The sequence below is a fragment of the Bombina bombina genome, chromosome 5 (genome assembly GCF_027579735.1).
Source record: "Bombina bombina isolate aBomBom1 chromosome 5, aBomBom1.pri, whole genome shotgun sequence".
NCBI lineage: Eukaryota > Metazoa > Chordata > Amphibia > Anura > Bombinatoridae > Bombina > Bombina bombina.
The window spans coordinates 1099782039-1099797263 of record NC_069503.1 but is presented as its reverse complement, the minus strand read 5'-3'; the positions used below and the strand labels follow the sequence as shown (position 1 = coordinate 1099797263).

General features: G+C 38.0%; 1 protein-coding gene across 1 annotated transcript in view; it reads left to right on the top strand.

The window, feature by feature from the left end:
• FAM135B (family with sequence similarity 135 member B) overlaps nucleotides 1-15225 on the top strand; it is a 292460-nt gene that overhangs the window by 97850 nt on the left and 179385 nt on the right. The window lies entirely within an intron of this gene.

Genomic DNA, 15225 nt, shown 5'->3' with positions numbered 1-15225 from the left:
TAGTGCATAGCTGCTCCTTTACCAAAGGATACCAAGAGAATAATATGTGTCATGTAACATATAGTGCACATTACAAAAAGCTGGTTCATACAACCAATCAAATGCTGCATTGTAGAAGTTATAGAACTACAAACATGAACGAGAGGGCCAGGTTAATTGATGACCTGCAGAGGCTGTAAGCTCTGTCCCATTGTCTTTTCTGTTGGTTTCTGTGCCATATATTACCCATCCCTGACCAGAAATAGAGGTGCATATATAATGACATCTACTGAACAATGACCCTCAAGGCTCTCCTATCAGCTGTTCCATAACCACTAGGTTCATCTAAGGGACGTGCCAGACCTAAGGATATAAAATGATTGCATAGAATTTACAGCTATAAAATGAATGTAAATAAATGGTCTGTTCTGAGTTTATTGACCTTTATTCATGAAAATCACAAATCAGACTTACTATAGCTGAACTTGCTGCCAAAATTTCTTTCTATGCTCTTGCAGAATAATAAACATGCTTGACCTTCTTTGTTGAGTAGTTTGATAATGGCGGGTCCTAAGTTATCTAATTAAATTCAAAGTATGTAGTCTAAGGACTAAAGGAAGACAAAGAAATAAAATAAAATCTTATGACTATAAATGAAACCTAGTAACTACCTTTAGGAATTCTGAAATCAGATTTAGTATCACAAGTTCTTCAGGAAAGGCAAAAAAGTTATCCTGACAAGTAGGCCCAAATTGTAAAACATTTCCAGGACAAAAAAGATGCGCACCAGTGAGCTATCCCACATATGAATATATGAAATGAGCTTTCCCGGTTAGTGCTTTTCATGGCTGCTGATAGCAAGTTGTAATAACCAGTGCGTCCCATGTTGCCATAACTGTATTCCTTAGGAATGAACACAAAACCACCTAGAACTTATAGTTTTAGGCTGAAAGCTCAGCAAACCCTGTTATGCTTGTTCACATTATAAAAGGAGCAAACACTCTTGTTCTTTTCATGATTTGTTAATACCAGTCGGGAGGATCTTTTCTGCATTTATGCTATCATGTATCCTCTGTTTCATTTGATATTTTTTTCTGCGGGATTCCTTGGACGTTTTCTCTCTCACTTGATCTCATATTATCCTTCCTAATCCTTTCTACCAATTCTCAGAATGTCATTGCATCTCTCCAGCAAGAGTATCAGTTATTTTGTCTATTTGCAGTATATCTCTGGATAAAGTTTGTTTTTCATTATTACTACTTTCATGTTAGCCTTTCATAGAAACAAAAATGACAGTTCTTGAACTTTGCCATCCTAGGACCACTGATGGTTTTCTCCAACGTGGCACTATATTCTCAAACACTTGCTTATTTAATTTTCCTGAAATAATCTAATTCTAACTGGGTTTGTGTACTTACTAACTTTGGAAACTAGTATGTTAACAGCCAACCCCGAGATATGTTGACTTAGTCACTGTTTTGTTTCACGTGATGGAAGTAAAAAATGTGTTACAGAATGTGGTTTAAAGTTATAATGGCTCAAATATATGAGGTCTCAGGTGTTGGGAAAAAAAAGGCAGACAAAGGGCTTTCACATACTTTTCAGGGCAGGACCCAGAAAGTCAGACTCCCGCCTTTCTCCTCCAAACCCACACATGTCAACTATGGTGTACCGCAAGACTCTTCGCTGAGCCCCACCCTCTTCAACATCTGCATGGCCCCTCTCGCTGCCATCGTCTCACGCCACAACCTCAACATTGTCTCGACACCCAGTTAATCATCTCACTCACCAGAGATCCCACCACCACCAAAAAGAGCATCCACGAAGACCTGACAGCAGTCGTCGCCGGCTCAAACTGAACACAGACAAAACCGAAGTCCTCCTCCTCTGACCCAATAAATCCGCATGGGATGACTCCTGGTGATCCACAGCCCTCGGTCACCCTCCAACCCCAACTGACCATGCACAAAATCTTGGCTTCATCCTTGACTCCTCCTCACTCTATATGGACCGACAAATCAATGCCATCACCTCAACATGCTTCCACATTCTCCACCTGCTACGAAAAATCTTCAGGTGGATCCCTACTGAATCCAAGAAAACAGTCACCCATGCCCTCGTCAGCAGCCGGGTATTAAGCACTGTTTTGGGGATATGTTGTATGCATGTTGTGTGGTGTCTTCATGTGACCAATGCCTCCGTGTGAGGCCAAAACGTTAAAACAAATTTTGACACAGTAAAGGTGTTTTCATAAATCTCTTAGTGCTGGCTCAATTTTTGACGATCATATAGGATATCCACCGGATCCTGGTCCTCAAATATTCTACGTTTGTATTTCCAAGGGCTGCGCACAGAGTGGTTGTTGGTGATGGTGAGTGCTGATCTTCCTGTACATATGCATTGATGTTATTGGATCGTGCACCCCCTGGGTTTCTATGTGAAACATTACTTTGAATCTCACTAGATTCTTATTGGAACGTTTTTTGTATTTGGCAACACAACATATCTGCTGGAGGGTGCCAGTGAGTACTCTTGTGTGTGTTTAATCCCAAGACAGAGTGCTGTTATCAAGGACATGACTACTGAAATAGCTGCTCCATTGCCAACCCAAGATGATCCCTATAGGGAGATTGAGGACTTTGCTTTTACGGAGGATGATGCTAGGCGCATCAGGTGTGAAGCTGACATACAGGAGCTAGAGGAGATGAAAGGTGAGACCCCTTTAAATATATATCACAAATTACTACACTTAGAAAAGAAAGAAGTAGACTATTACCTCCATGCTGTGTATATCTCCAAATATCATAAAGAAAAGTATATACCACATTGGGTAGGACTAGTATGGAGTTCTGTAGAAAGTGGTATGGCATTTTGAATAAATGCTCATGCAACATAATGTTATTGGTCATAGAGGAAGTCACAAGATATAAAGGTATAGTTAAAACTGATATTTCACAGATCAAGGATAAATTACTACATGTACTAAATAAGGATTCTGAAACTGATTGACTAAATAAATTGTCTGTACAAATCTCCAAATACAAACAGGAACTACTCTCGTTTAAAATAAAAAAAAAAAAATACAGTGGAAAATGATTACAGGGAAAGGAAGGTCTATAAGTGGCTTTATGGCAAACATGACACACCATTTCAGAGAAGAGGGAGGTTTAATAAGAACAGAAGGATCAGTTTTGATGCAGTAGATAATAGTGGAGGATATTCTTCAGGAAGTGAGATTGATTGTAAATGTACAAAAAGGGACAATATCCACTAGCGATGTCAGTACCTCCTTACCCATGGAATCGGATACAGACACAATAGGAGGGGTGGTAGGAAACACCACAAAAAAAGTGACCACACGCAAACAGAAACAATAGTTTACAATTTAAGCTCAGGCACTTTATCTGTAGATGAACTTTCACTGCTAAAAGTGACATGTTTTATCTTCAAATTAATTTACATCGCTTTCAACGCCAATTAAAACTGAGGGATTCCATAAAGAATAACCCTGAGTTTGAGCCAAACCATTCAGAGTGGGTAGTACATTTGAACCACCTAATACACACTCCTCTCTTAAAACTGCTGACATTACTAAACAGGAAGCCTCTACAACCGACACTTGGGACAATCTGACACCACTTGAGAGAGGTGCTTTGAAAACTCTGGTTGAGGACAACACCAAAGTGATTAGGCCAGCCGACAAAGACGGGGCCATTGTGGTGTTAGATTATTCCAGGTACAGGTTGGAGGCTCTAAGGCAACTTGATGATGGGTCTACGTACCGTAAGCTCACTTTTAACCCCACCAATACATTTAAGCAACAGGTTGACAAAATCTTAGGTTTAGCCCTTAATGATAATTAATGATAATTTTATAGATGAAGAAGTTTATACATTTTTGACAGTTAATAATCTAATCTGTCCTATTCTCTACCTGATACCTAAGATACACAAAAGCCTACTAAATCCACCAGGTCATCTGATTGTATCCACTAGGTGTTCACTGTTTCAACTGCTAACTGAATACATCAACATTTCCTACAACCTGTAGTCCAATCCACTGCCTCCTATCTCAGGGATTCTTCTGAACTAATCCATCAACTCAATCAGTTTGTTGACATTTGTCAAACAGACATCCTTGTGACCATGGATGTCATAAATCTGTATACGATGATCCCTCATGATCATGGGATGGACATGGTCAGGAGAATCCTATCTACAAGTGGAGATTATACAGGTCCACCTATTGAGTTCCTGATACATCTATTAGAGCTCTGTCTGGTTAAAAACTATTTTCGGTTTGAGAATTATTATTACTTGCAAACACTAGGCACTGTGATGGGGTCTAATATGGCCCCATCGTATGCCAATATTTATATGTCCATGTACGAACATGAATATATTCTTACTCCGGAACAGAGCTCTATTAGGTTTTATCGCCGTTACATAGATGACATGTTTTTGGTTTGGAGGGGTAATATGGAATCTCTTCACACATGGTTTAATTAATTGAATTCCATTAATTCTACTGTATGGTTCAAAATGGATACAGATAATGACAGAATACACTTCCTCGATTTAGAGATCTATAAAAGTGAGACTGTTAATGGTTTGAGGTTATATGCCCCTCTTTATAATAAACCTACAGACAAGAATTCTATACTACCTTACAATAGTTTCCACCCTAAATTTAAAAAAAACAAGGGTCAGCTCCTCTCAGCTCCTGCGTGTTGTACACAACAACACTGAGGAGGCTCACAAGAAACAACAATTGGACAGTATGTCTCTGAAGTTCATCAAGAAAAAGTATCCAGAATCCCTCATAACGACACAATGTGAAAGAGCACATACATTGACCCAGCAATCCATCACCACCAAACCACTGAAACCAGCTGACAAATGATTAAATTACATCACCACCTACACACCAGCATCACAAGCTGTCCAGAATATTGTCAAGCAATATTGGCTGATTGTATCCACAGATACCAGTCTACCCTTTGAGGATACTCCACCTTCTAGGTTGGTCTACAAAAGGTCAAATAATCTTAGAGATATGCTGGTAAACACCGAACCTGTGCAAAGCTACCAGAAGAATACTTGGTTACCCCAGGGAATGAAAGGTTGTTACAAGTGCGGTAACTGTATGACATGCAATGGCATGATCACTGTCAACAAGTTCCATCATCCGCATACCAACAAGATCTTTACCATTCGTCATCGCTTGACATGTACTTCGGACCACGTCATTTATGTGATTATTTGCCCATGTTCTCTTTACTATGTGGGTAAAACGATTACCATATTCAAAGAGAGGGTGGCAAACTATAAATCAGCCTTTAGGCTAGCCTTTGAGAAAGGCATTTCTGATCAACCTGTATCTCGCCAGCAAGCAGGACATTCCATCTCCACTATGAGATCTCTATTAATTGAACACATTCCTAAATTAAGACGGGGTGGTGACCATGCTAAAGCTTGGTTAAGGATGGAATCACGCTGGATCCATAGATTCAACACCATTACACCTAAATCATTAAATGTGTTGTTTCTATAATTGAGACTGTGAGCTTCCTCTCCTCAAAATATTCAGTTTCTACCATTCCTTGTAGCATTTTGTCTTTTAATATTGTTTTTTAAAAAAAATAAAAAAATATATGGTCATTCAGTTAGGGGGTATGTATTATATCCACTACCTCGGTATGAGGTTATTTGCATATGTAGGTTTTACTATGAGCACTAGAATATACGCTTTTTAACAACAAATGCCTTGTGATTGTTTGCATTATTCTGTTTTACCAGCGCTATATTTGTTTTTTTAGTTATAGTTTATAGTAGGTATCCTGATACGCTTAGGTATTATTCTGTGGTGTGGCACTTAATGTGTGACAGCTTTGTTGCCATGGTTACCCATAACACTCGTTTGGGGGTGGTTCCTCCTCCCTCATTCGACCCATGTGATTGTGGCCATTTGCTGCATTTTGTGTACTACTTTGGGTGGTGTATCACCATGGCAACGGTCACCACTCTTTGACGTCATTGCGTAATACGGCCATGTGCTTTGGGCTGATGTCTGCTAATTTCAGCGTTTTTTCTTAGTGTTTCAGGAAATGGGCTAGGGGTTTATTAAACACTGTTTTGGGGATATGTTGTATGCCTGTTGTGTGGTATCTCTGTGTGACCAAGGCCTCTGTGTGAGGCCGAAACGTGATTTTTTTATGACACAGTAAAGGTGGTTTCATAAATCTCTTAGAGCTGGCTTATTTTTTGACGATCATATAGGGTATCCACCGGATCCTGGTCCTCAAATATTCTACATATGTGTGTGTGTGTGTGTTCATTAGAGACCTTGGCAGTTAAGTAGATGAAAACATGTAAAAGCATATTTATGCAATAGTCATATTTATTAAAGTGTTATACTGTGTATTTACTGTGAATATTTCAAATTCCAATGTTCTGCACATAGCAGAATATGTTTTATGTATTTATAAATACATATTCCTATATACTGTGTATATATATATATATATAAATATATATATATATATATATATATATTTATATCTGTGTGTATATATATATATATATATATATATATGTATATATGTGTATTTATGAAAAAATAGATTCTATTATGTGACGAATATTGTAATGTGAAATATTCATATTTTCATGTTGGCTTAGCGCACTTGAGAATATGCACGCAACTAGGGTGAATTTCCCCACTTTTATTGACCCATTGACTTTGTAAGTTCGGCTTTTTAAGCTTGTTGGGTTAGCACACAAGAGAATACAGTTTTCTTCCAATTTGTAATACATGCGCTACCTGATGTAGCCCTTAGTGTTTAATGTAAAAAAATAAAAACTTGTGTGATCTGAGTATTTTTTTTTCCTTTGCAACTCATGATATTTATGATTCAGATAGAGCATACAATTTTAACCCCTTAATGACCAAGGACGTGCCAGGCGCATCCTACAAAAAACGGTCGTTAACGACCAAGGACGTGCCTGGCAGGTCCTCTGAATTTTCTAGCACTGGAAGTGATCGTGATTGCTTCCAGGCTCTTTTATGATATTGCAGAAATGCCTCGATATTGAGGCATTGTACAATACCCTTTCTTAAGCAACCAATGCAGAGAGTGCCATTGGGTTTCTTGTCCCTTTAAGCTCAGGTTGTGATACTAGTAGATATTGTGACAGCTTGGCTCACCACCTTTCATTTCGCCATGCAGCTTGGGCACTGTTTTTATAAGGGGGAGTCCCCAAACCAGTCCTTGGTGAACAGTAGTGATTTATTTTACTAATTCATGTTATTTAAATATTTTTGCTCAAGCCGTTTATTTGTTATAGCATGCACGCATTGGCATATTTAGGTTATGTGCTGCCCTAGGCACTCAAAATTCTGCTGCCCCTCCTGCCAGGTTTTAGGACTTTTTTGGGCCATAATATTTTTTGGTGAGGATGTAACAACTTTTTTTTCATGAAATTTCCAAAGTAAGTGTTTATATTCAAATGCACATGTGTGTGTGTATATATGGTGTGTGTCTGTTTTATGGTGTGTGTGTATTAATGGTGAGTGTGTTTATGTGTGTAGTAAGTGAGTGTGTAGTGAGACTCAAAAAGTGCTGCCCCCCCAAAAAAAATTGCTGCCCTAGGCAAGTACCTTGTTTGTCTATGCCAAAATATGCCCCTGAATGCATGGTCAGAGACAAACAATAAGTTTTTAATTTTTTTGCCCGGATAATAAAATACCTTTAGTTAAGCATATAAGTGGACTGTTTTGTGTCTGGAAATAATCTTATATATATATACACATGCAGTATAATATTAAACGACACAATATTTCTTGTGTAATTCTATCCTCAAGTGTGGCACTTTCCCATGTAGTCTTTTTTCTATTTCTATAGTTGTTAAAATAATATTTTACTACAGTGCCTTCCCCAATATATAAGGGTAGAAGATAAAAGGTATAATTTATATACCACTTATTTGACTCCAACTAAGATATAATAAAAAACATAAAAGTCCTTTGGAGATTCATGTAAAAACAGTTGTTAAGAAAAAAAAAAATAAAAAAAAATAATATATACCTATATATATATATATATATATATATATATATATATATATATTGTATATATATGTAAATATCTATACATGTATATATTATTATAGATATATAGGTTTAGATAAATATTTTGCATTAACATTATCAGATAATTATTGAAATATATATTTAAAAATAAAATGTTTTTATCTGTGAAGAACATTGGTTTCGTGCTGTAGGTCTAACGCAGTGTCGATTTAGGGCAAATGAAGAATAAGTTATATTATGGCACGTTATGTAAATATTACTTGTTTAGCACAGAACGGGTTAACAGACCCATTCCACCTTAACTAATTTGTCGAAGTCTAGCCACTCCGGGTAAGCCTGTGATGCCTATTTATGAAAGGTCTGTCGGACATAATCCGTCATTGCGGATCATGTCCGACAGACCTCGCTGAATGCGGAGAGTGATACGCTCTCCGCATTCAGCATTGCACCAGCAGCTCTTGTGAGCTGCTGATGCAACGCCGCCCCCTGCAGATTCGCGGCCAATCTAGCAGGGGGTGTCAGAATAGATAGATCTGATAAAAAAATTGTAAATAGCAGAAAATTACAGCAGAAGAAAAGAAAGAAAAATTAACCCCTGACATCCTAAAATCATGAGGTCTTCATGACAACATATAAAATATTAAACAATATTAATAATTATTGATAATGTTAAAGATACTGTAAAAATACCTAAACATTCCAAGGATTTTTTAAAAAAAGTATTAATATTTTATATTACATAAATACATAACACACCTTAATATAACTAATTTCAGGTTAGCACACATGAAGAATTATTGTACTTCTGTTTATATGTGCAAAACTAATTCTTCATGTGCACTAACCTGACATGGAGTTATATTAAGGTGTCTTATGTATTTAACAAAAAATATTTAAAAATATGAATAATTTATGTAAATAAATATAGATGTACCTAAAAATAAAAATAAAATCAGCTGAATGTATGTCTTTAGACATGTATATGTATGTATCTCAGTGTTAAAGCCCTTTGCCTGCCTTTTTTTTGTTCTAACACGGACCTCCAATGTTTGAGTCTTTATAAATTTTGTGTGCTATATTTCTTTAGAATATTTTTTATTAGATGGTGCTATTATGAGTGTAAGTGTACTTTGTAATGTATTTATGATGCGTTTTGTGACACTTTTATGTTTCGCGAAACAGTCAACCAGAGCTCTGGGGCGCGATCCGATAAAGATCGTAGTTTGTGGCGCAAGCGAGGGAACCCCCGCCGCCCGCAGTTTCAGCTCGCAACTCGAGCTATCACATATATGGCGCCGTCAGAGGCTAAAGTGCCGTAAGTCGATAAACCAGCGATGTCCAGAAATCTGCGTAAGCACAAATTTCTGGAGTCACCAGTGACTTACGACACTTAAGAAACTGCCGGCACCTACAAAACCTGACTAAAGTATAAAATATCACGTACTGTCGAACACGCCTCCCTAACATAGCCCGACATGTCTAACCCTCTATCCGCTACCCCCCCTCACTATCCTAACAATAAATGCATTAACCCCTAAACCGCCGCTCCCGAACCCCACCGCCACCTAATAAAGTTATTAACCCCTAAACCGCCGCTCCCGGACCCCGCTGCCACCTACATTAACTACCCCCTAATGTGAGTTCCTACCCACCGCCACCTACATTAGCTACCCCCTAATGTGAGCCCCTATACCGCCGCCACCTAAATTACCTACCCCCTAATGTGAGCTCCTACTCCACCGCCAACTATATTAAATAATTAACCCCTAATCTAATCCCCCTATACCGCCGCCACCTATTTTAAATTAATTAACCAATAATCTAATCCCCCTATACCGCCGATACCTATTTTAAATGAAGTAAACCCTAATCTAATCCCCCTATACCGTCGACACCTATAATAAATGTATTACCCCCTAATCTAATCCCTCTACACCGCCGCCACCTATATTAAATAGATTAACCCCTAATCTAATCCCCCTACACCACCGCCACCTATATTAAATAGATTAACCCCTAATCTAATCCCCCTACACCGATACCAGCTATATTAACTATATTAACCCATCCGGCAGCCGTCGTGAAGGATGGATGCTCCGCGGCGGAGGAGCGAAGAAAGAAGATTGAAGATACCGCTTTGCTTGAAGACATCGCCGGATGGGAGAAGACTTCACTGCCGCTTGATTGAAGACATCGCCGGATGGGAGAAGACTTCACTGCCTCTTGATTGAAGACATCGCCCAGATGGAAGAAGATTTCACTGCCACTTGATTGGACATCGCCCGGATCGGATGAAGAGTTCGGCCCGGCTGGGTGAAGACAAGGTAGGGAGATCTTCAGGGGGGTAGTGTTAGGTTTTTTTTTAAGGGGGGTTTGGGTGGGTTTAGAATAGGGGTATGTGGGTGGTGGGTTGTAGTGTGGGGGGGGTATTGTTTATTTATTTCAATGCAAAAGAGCTGAATTCTTTGGGGCATGCCCCGCAAAAGGCCCTTTTAAGGGCTGGTAAGGTAAAAGAGCTTTGAATTTTTTTAATTTAGAATAGGGTAGGGAATTTATTTTATTTTTGGGGGGGGGCTTTATTATTTTATTAGGGGGCTTAGAATAGGTGTAATTAGCTTAAAAATCTTGTAATATTTTTTTTATTTTTTGTAATTTAGTGTTTGTTTGTTTTTTTAATTAGTTTAGATTATTTTATTGTATTTTAGTTTAGATATTTGTAGTTTATTTAATTTATTGATAGTGTAGGTGTATTTGTAACTTAGGTTAGGATTTATGTTACAGGTAAATTGGTAATTATTTTAACTAGGTAGCTTTAAATAGTTATTAACTATTTAATAGCTATTCTACCTAGTTAAAATAAATGCCAAGTTACCTGTAAAATAAATATAAACCCTAAAATAGATACAATATAATTATTAATTACATTGTAGCTATCTTATGGTTTATTTTATAGGTAAGTATTTAGATTTAAATAGGAATAATTTAATTAATAATATTAATATTAATTAGATCTATTTTAATAAGAATTTAGTTAGGGATGTTAGAGTTAGATAGGTTTATTATACTTAATATATATATATATATATATATATATATATATATATATATAATATAATAACGATATTAACATATTAACCCTAATATAATTAGGGTTAATATACTTAATATATATAATATAATAACGATATTAACTATATTAACCCTAATATAATTAGGGTTAATATAGTTAATATAGCTGGCGGCGGTGTAGGGGGATTAAATTAGGGGTTAATATTTTTAAAATAGATGGCGGCGGGGTAGGGGGCTCACTTTCGGGGGTAGGTAAGATAGATGGCCGCGGGGTAGGGGGCTCACTTTAGGGGGTAGGTAAGATAGATGGCGGCGGTGTAAGGGGCGCACTTTAGGGGGTATGTAATGTAGCTTGCGACGGTGTAGGGGGATCACATTAGGGGGTTATACTTTTAATGTAGGTGGCGGCGGGGTCCGTGTGCGGCGGTTTAGGGGTTAAATACTTTATTAGGGATTGCGGCGGGGGATCGTGGTTGACAGGTAGATAGACATTGCGCATGCGTTAGGTGTTAGGTTTTATTTAGCAGGTAGATTTTGGAGTTACGGGGCTCCAATAGACAGCGTAAGGCTTACTACGGCTGCATTTTGTGGCGAGGTGAAAATGGAGTAAGATTTCTCCATTTTCGCCACGTAAGTCCTTACGCTGTATATTGGATACCAAACTGCGCTGGTTTGGTATACCTGCCTATGGCCCAAAAAACTACGGGCGACGGCAGAAATATACGAGCGTAACTTCTAGGTTACGCCGTATATAGGATACCAAACCAGCGCAAATTTCGGCGTCGCCGGCTTTTGCGGGCGACGCTGCATATCGGATCGGGCCTCTGAAGTCACAGAAATAATTCTAAAGTAAATCATGAAACGCTCATGCGATTGCTTTTACTTTCAACTTGTAATACCAGTGATAAGCCTGATGAGCCAAAACCCCTCGTGATAAACCCCTTACTGCTCGAGCGCAAATGTTTTCCCTCCACTTGTAATCTGGCCCTTTATATGTAATATTAAAATAATTATTTCTTCAAATGCACTAAACCCAACACTGGGTTAGACCTACAGCACAAAACCCAAGGTGTGTTACAAGTATTTTACATTACAATGTTCTTCACATAGAATAAAATGTTCTTTTTACTTTTAAATAAATATTTCTATACATATCGGATAATGTTGATGTAAAATATATATCTATACCTATATACAGTATATATGTGAATACATATACAGGTTTAAGTATATATAGATATAAAGGAATATGTATTTAAAATACAAAGAACATTGTCCTGTATGTAAAGGATATTGCAATGTGAAATATTAAAAAATCCTGTTTGGGTATAACGCTATGGGTTTAATATGGTGTCCGGTTAACGTGCAAAAGATAAGTGTTAGGATTTTTAAACACTGCACTACGTTGAATTCTATGGGGGAAAGAAATTATCGAGATCACTATATCCAGAAATTAGCGCACATTGGGTTTCGCTCACATGCAAATAATTTACTTTCAACCTGTAATATGCGTGCTATGGTGCACACATTAAAAGTTTACTTCTGGCGGTGTTTGCCTGCAAGCTAAAGCACTAAATAGCATTCTACTTGAAATCTGTCCCATAATTATTAGCCTAAAAATATTATGCACATATAACGCAAGGCCCTAAATTATGTGTTATTTGTTATCCTGGCGGTACAAATGATCAAAGTTGGATTCTCCTTTTCTCTTGAATCAACTCCTCATTGTAACATAATAAAGTGCTCTAAATTCTTAATTAAAGGATCAAAAAACATACAACTAGATTACGAGTTTTGAGCGCTATAGGGAAAGTAAAGAAAGCAAAAAAGTTGCGTTATTTAACCCCCTATAGCGCTGCCATTACAAGTTTTGAAAAACCCGGCTTGCGCGTGCGATATGGAGATTTTAAGCTCCATACCGCACCCAAAACAAACAGTGTTTTGACGTGCTGGTGCACGTTTTCCCCATAGACATCAATGGGTAGATCCGGCAAAAAAAAAAAGTCTAACACCTGCGATCGCGGAAACAAAAGCTCCGTAATGCAGCCCCATTGATGTCTTTGGGGAAAATAAAAATACAGTTTAAACCTAACACCCTAACATAAACCGCGAGTCTAAACAACCCTAAACTGCTGCCCCCGACATCGCCAACACCTGCCTACAGTTATTAACCACTAATCTGCCGCTCCCGATATCGCCACCACTATACTAAAGTTATTAACCCTTATTCCGCCGCACACCAACATTGCCGCAACTATATTAAAGTTATTAACCCCTATTCCACCGCTCCCCAACATCGCTGCTACTGGCCTCCCACATCACTACCACTAAATAAACCTATTAACCCCTAAACCGCCGGCCCCTCCACATTGCAACAACCTAAATTAAACTATTAACCCCCAACCCTAATGTAACCCTAACCCTAACGTAACCCTAACCCTAACACCCCCTAACTTCAACATAATTAAAATATATCTTTACTAATCTAGTTAAAATAAATACAAACTTAGCTGTGAAATAAAAATAAAACCTAAGCTAGCTACAATGTAACTATTAGTATTAGTAGGTTTTATTTTTATTTCACAGCTAAGTTTGTATTTATTTTAACTAGATTAGTAAAGAGTTATTAACTATTTATTAACTACCTAGATAAAATAAATACAAAATGACCTGTGAATTTAAACCTAACCTGCCTTACACTAAAACCTAACATTACATAAAATAAAAAAACCTACCATTACAAAAAATTAAAAAAATTACCATTACAAAAAAATAAACAAAATTATCCAAAAAAAAAGAAAAGATTATTCCTATTCTAATACCCTTTTTTTTTTAAAAAAAAAAAACACCCCAAAATAAAAAGCCTATTCTAGAATAAACTACTAAGGGTCCTTAAAAGGGCCTTTTGTAGGGCATTGCCCTGAGTTAAACAGCTCTTTTGCCCCAAAAAAATATACAAACCCCCCAACACTATACAAACCCCCACCCCCCAAACTACCAAGGGCCCTTAAAAGGGCCTTTTGTAGGGCATTGCCCTAAGTTAAACAGCTCTTTTGGTAAAAAAACACACCCCCTAAAAATATACATTACACAAAATAACAAACAAATTATCAAAAATAAAAGAATATTCCTATTCTAATGCCCATAAAAAAAAAAACACCCCAAAATAAAAAACCTAATCTAGAATAAACTACCAATGGCCCTTAAAAGGGCCTTTTGTAGGGCATTGCCCTAAAGATAGCAGGTCTTTTAGTGAAAAAAAAATTACAAAGTCCCACTAAAATTACAAACCCCCACCCCCCCAAACCCAAAAAATAAAAAAAACTATCTAAAAAACCTAAGCTACACATTGCTCTGAAAAGGGCATTTAGCTCTTTTACTGCCCAGACCCTAAACTAAAAAAAAAAACACCCAAAAAAACCTTAAAAAAGCCTAACACTAACCCCCTGACTATCCACTTACAGTTTTTGAAGTCCTGCTCGAACGATCTTCATCCAGGAGTTGAAGTCCTGATCCAGGCGGCGAGAACTCTTCATCCAAGTGGCCTCTTCAATCTTCATCCCGGCGGTGAAGTCCTGATCCAAGCGACGAGAAGTCTTCATCCAGACGGCATCTTCAATCTTCATCCAGGCGGCATATTCTATCTTGATCCCGGAGGCGCGGAGCGGGTCCATCCTGAAGACATCCAGCGCGGAGCATCCTCTTTCTACGGTCGCTGCCGTACACTGAATCTTCAATGCAAGGGATGCAATTCAAAATGGCGTCCCTTGAATTCTTATTGGCTGAAAATTTTGAATCAGCCAATAGGAATTAGGGCTGCTAAAATCCTATTGGCTATTCAAATCAGCAAATAGGATTTAAGCAGCTCTCATTCTATTGGCTAATTCGGATGGACCAGCTCCACGCCCCTGGGATCAAGATAGAAGATGCTGCCTGGATGAAGATTGAAGAGGCCGCCTGGATGATGACTTCTCGCAGCTTGGATCAGGACTTCGCCGCCAGGATGAAGATTGAAGAGGCTGCCTGGATGAAGACTTCTCGCTGCCTGGATCAGGACTTCAACTCCGGGATGAAGATGGTTCAAGC